The sequence below is a fragment of the Pinus tabuliformis genome, chromosome 1_1 (assembly GCF_031772625.1).
Source record: "Pinus tabuliformis cultivar Carrire ecotype Pingquan chromosome 1_1, CPIR1, whole genome shotgun sequence".
Lineage (NCBI taxonomy): Eukaryota > Viridiplantae > Streptophyta > Pinopsida > Pinales > Pinaceae > Pinus > Pinus tabuliformis.
This window is the reverse complement of record NC_142297.1, coordinates 365675322-365680947: the sequence shown is the minus strand read 5'-3', so window position 1 is coordinate 365680947 and position 5626 is coordinate 365675322.

The following is a 5626-nucleotide window of genomic DNA, read 5'->3' as shown; positions in this document are numbered from 1 at the left end:
ATTCAAGAAGATTTTTCAGATTTGGAAGGACAGGTTTTTGTTTCAAATTCAAGCAATTTGCTTTCTTGCTTCCAGGAGTTGGTAACTTTTCTTCCCCCCCTTGAATTTGCTTGAGAAGGTCTTTGTTTCTTGGAATTCAATCATTGCAGGATATGCAAACACTGGGTATGGGGAGAAGGCACTTGGTTATTTTGTCCGAATGTTGAGGGCAGGGATGAGGCTGGACCGGAGCAACTTTCACTAGTGCTCTTGGTGTTTGTGTTGGTATTGAAGATTTCATTGCCTTTTCTTTGTTCTAACACATCTCTTTCGCGACGGGTAGTGGAATGTGAGTGTAATGATTGCGTGCTATAAATTTCACATATATTATGGCAGCACTGAGAATCTTTGAGGACAGACTACTAGTAGAGTTGTGATGTAAACGTACATTGTAGAAAGCCCTTTCATTCAAGTCTAGTCCTGCTTAGCAAATGGTCACCCTAAAAAAACATGGCCAACATTCATTGGATTGCATGTGTTCATGTTGTCAAAGGAATCTTTCCTTTAAGGAATGCCTTGTTGAAAGTGAATGAGGAAAGAAGCAACATCTTAAAGGAAATTCTTGCATCCCAAATCTTTTGCATCCTTTTGTGCTATTTATTTTTGTCATTATTGAGTGATTGATATTTTAGACCTCAAAAAAAGCATAAAAGAGGTTTTATATTTATATATATGTTGGATAACTTGCTAAGATTGAAATTTTGGTTTTGATGTCCTTGCATATTGTTTGACCAGATCAGTTCAAAATGGGCAAGTGAAAGAAATGGCAATATATCGTGGATCTTGATGTGAAAGACCTCAAAGGCAAAATGATGTTCTCTAGTAAAGACTTGGTTTAGACGGAAATAAATATAAAAAGCAATGGTATTGATCGAGTTGCTATAATCCTGTTACGACAAGTTGCTGACTTTGTCAAAGGAGAGGAAGAAAATCCTATTGCTCCATGTAAATTCATAAGAAAAACAAAAAAAATAAACCAAAAGAAAGATCTACTGCTACATTGCAATATGATATGTGCGTATTTAAAATATATATTGTTTAGATCTTTTGAAACCACGGTTATCTTTCTTTGTATGTACTAACAATTTAAATTTTTGGTTCAGTTATCATTGTTCATTTCGCCCAAAGGACAAAAGAGGAAATCTTTCGGCTAAATGAAGGACCTCATTTGTGCAGGAGAGGGGTTGCCAATGCCACTTTATTGTGGAAGTTATGCATGAAATTCCTGATAGAGCAATATTAACTTTCAATATGTATGAACATGAAGATGGGGAAGGTTGGGCTTGTCATGGTCAATGTGACACTTTAGGTAAGACCAGGGCCTTGCATAGGCCAAAGATTTCGAGGGACATTGTTGCATATGTACAGAGTTATTTCTTTTTGGGAGTGCCTATTGATGTAGTGTATAGAACCCACATTAAGGGACATGTTGACATCGATGTGGCAGCTCGAGATAGAGATTTCTTCTTATGCAGGAAAGATATTGTAAACATCTATAATAGGTCAGCGAAGGAAAATTATCAACTTCACAAAAAGGATGAAATGAGTGTAAACCTTTGGTATCAAAAGCATCGGGAAGATTTTTTCTTTTACCATAAGCCCAATGGTGTGGAGGTTCCTTTTATAATAGGGATTCAAACAAAGTAGATGTTGGAGACAATGGTCAATCTATCGCACAATAGCTTAATAGCCATGGATTCAACATTTAACACAAACAAATATGGGGTAAGTCAGATGCCAAAGATTTATTGAATATATTTGTTTAAGTTGTATACATTCAAAATGATTAATAACTTGTATTTGAATTTATGTAATGTTGAAAATAACAGTATCAGTTGTATACACTCGTGGCATTTGATGATCAACAATGTGGGGTGCATGTTGCGTGGGTCGTGGCATCACGAAACAAATCAAATGATATTGCAATATGGCTGGAGCAGCTCATGTGCAACTGTTTTCAAACCCATTCTGATTGGAAAATCAATGCTTTCATGGTTGATGATGCACTCGCTGAAATCAGTGCCTTGAGGTAACTTTAACAATGTCATGATATAACCAAACTTGCATTTCTTCTAAAAATACCACACTAAAATGCATTGAATATGGCAGGAGGATCACAGGTTGTGATGTGATATTACGCGTTTGGCATGTATGGAGGGCTTGGTTGAAAAATGTCAATGAGTTGGCCACTAGTTCCATAAAAGCCAAAGAGATGTTCAATGAGTTAAGTTTCATCATGAAACACACTCTAAATTACGAAGTGGAATATGCAATCAATCAGTTTTTTATCAAGTTTGCAGATGAAGAGAAGTTCTTAGACTACTTTAGCAAGAATTGGGTCACTGGAGATCAGATTCGTAAGTAAACATTTTTTTCGTATTATATGCATTTTTTTCTTTTATAAAGGTGATATAGTGAGACTCACATCATTCTATTTGCAATTAGGTATGTGGTTGAAAGGTTGTCGGGAGTTTCCTCATGCAAATCAGGAGACCAATAATGTTGTTGAGTCATACCATTGTTACCTAAAAACAACATTTCTATCTGATAGAAGGAAAAAATGTGCCCAGAGGATGGATTGGTTATTGCATATGCTACTAACAACAGTTGAACCTTGTTATCAGTTCAAGGAAATCTTAAAAGAAGAAGGGTTTCTAAACAACTACAAGAGAGGAAAGCAGCTAGAATCATGAGTGGAACGAGAAAGAAAAATTATGGACACTGATTGTTGTCCTCATGAGAGCATAATCCGTGCTTATTGGGTGAGAAGTCAGGCTGATCAAGGTAAAAAACACCTTGTCACCTGGTATCGTAAGGATTTTATAACATGTGAATGTCCATGGTCTATCCGTGGAAACATTTGCAAGCATCCCATAAATGTTAATTGGTTGTATTTCCACTCGGATAATTCAAATCCATTGCTTCATCAACATGCAGAGGATAACATATGCAATGACGCACCTGAGATCAATATAGAGCCTCAAAACCATGATGCAGATGTCGATGCTACTCTTATGGCCACAAATGTTGTTGATGCAGATGCCGAGGCACTTCATTTGGCAAGGGAAGAGTTGTTTAGCTATACACATCTCATTTTAGATAATCCTCCTACTACTTTGGCGAAGACAATCCAGTTGACTGGTATGCTTAAAAAAATGTTGGGTGAAGCCAATAATTTGCGCGTTACTAATTTTGACTTCACACTTGGATTGGGTTCTCTTGATCCATCTTTGAAGACGAAGAAGAGTTTCCTTAGCCCCACAAAGAAAAGAAGAAGCAACAAAAAAAATAATGGTTTAGAAATTGATTTAAATGTTGATCCATCAAAATATGAACCATTTGAGTTTTGATATCTCAATAAGCGAGGACGTCATCAATCAAATAATGTCATCTCTATGGTTCCAGGTTCGTTTCATGTGTTGAATAGAGTCATGGTTTTAGATTTAAGTATTTAATCATCACTATTCTTTAACATGTGGTATGTTTATTTTTACAGCAATGAAACAATCCCCAACCATGGCGATAATCCAAGAACCAAAGGGAGATGCAAGACCATCCAACCCTACCTGTCATGCCAGGTACATTTGACACTCTTTCATTGTGTGTGCACATATTCCTTGATGCTCTAGAAAATTTCTTTGCGATAATTTTTGACATTTTTCTAGGTAACTATAGAATAAGTGGAGAACCATCATCTTCTACCATGACTGATCATCTATGGAAGGACTTCAACTCTAGTGGGAATCAATGAGGTATGCACAAAGAATAGATAAGCTAGGTTATCATGGCGTCGTCAGGTGGCCCTTTATCATATGATAAGTATATTTATGTTTTCCCATTGTTATGTTGTTATAAAAATACCTTTTCCATAATCTGTTCATGGTCACTAAAAAATTTGCTCACTGTCAAATATAATCTCTTTACTTATTTATGTTCATGCAACATGTTTGATTTTTATACTTAAACATGTAGTTACTATGTTCTCATACCTATGTTCATGGTTCGATGTTTATTAGATTTATAGATCTTTATATTTTACATCTTTATAAAGTTATGGTTAGATGGTCAAAGGCCAATGAGGTTTGAACCTTATCATTGTGTTTTTTGTTGTTGGATTTTTGATTCCTTGCCTCTAGTCAAAGATCTCGTTGGATTTTCATGACTTCATCAAGTTGATTTTGCCTTCATGGAATAGTATATGATAGCATAGTAGATTGTTATGTTATTTTAAACATGGCCTCTTCATGATTTGTTGATGTTCACTGAACGATGTTCTATCCTTTTATGCTTGTGATAAAGTGTTAACTGTCTTGTAGACTACTCCTTATTTGTGATCCTGAATTTTGCAGGCATAGGAACTCCTTCCAGAAAGGGCAAAGACAAATGGAAACATGCATTCTGCAAGAGAGCTAAGAGATGACTAAATAGAAAAAGCCTTGAAAGTGCTTGAATGCTCTTTGAAGAGACAAATGGCAGGGACACAGAATTTTGTTGATTGAAGTGGATAGATTTGATCCAAGGAAACTTTTAAGGCTGTTGACTTATGCACTGTATTGGATTCGCTACTCCTTTGTTTGAGCTATTATGTTCTCTAGCCTCTAGTGTGCCTCTTTGACTATCATAGTGGTTAATTCTATTCACTGAAAAAGTTATGATTTGTAAAAATTTGAACTTAGATCAAGAAGCAACTATATATCTATATATATATATATATATATATATATATATATATATATATATATATATATATATATATATATATATATATATATATATATATATATATATATGGCCATAGTAAAGTTTTCATGTTTATGATTTTTTTTGTGTAAATTCCCATAAAAAAATATTTTCTAATTGTTCTTAACGGAGTAGTAAAAAATGTGATCTTAAAGTGCCACGATGTGACTGTGTATCAATTAAAATACATGAAATAGATATCGTTAGTAACCTAAATGATAAGCATGTTCCATCTTTTCAGTAAAATTAAAATGATATTGAAGGGTAGCTTGAAAGAGACCTTAGATGAAGGAAATCAAAGCAACAACATTTTGTGGCAAAGGATTACTCTATTGGAGTACACATAGCTGGTAATATTGATTACAGAGTCTGAGTTGGTTAGAGCATTGCATCAGCCTCTAAAACAACAATGGCCAAAACCTGCACACAGGTAAAATATATATAAATCCACTCTTCACTTTACTAATTTGTGAATTGTGACAAAGAAGAATCTTACATCATCTAGAGCTGAACACTGTTTAGATACTGTTAAGTTGAGCTTCTCAAAACTTGACAGGGACATTTCATCAAGTGCATGGGCTAGATTATGCATATCTTTGATGCCAGAAGTGTATGTTATGTTCAATTTCCCCACTCTCTCTGTTAGTCCTTCTGTAACCTTCGGCAGTATGTTATAAAATGACATTGTAAATGAGGACTGCTTATATTAACAAGGAAATGGAGCCAAAACCAAAAGTCAAATTCTTGTTTACAGTCTTGTGTTAATTGCTTTTTAGTAGAAACAAAAAGCTGCAATTGTTCTTCCATACTTCTTAGCTGTTGTTGCTGTTGTGAGACTGAATCCAAA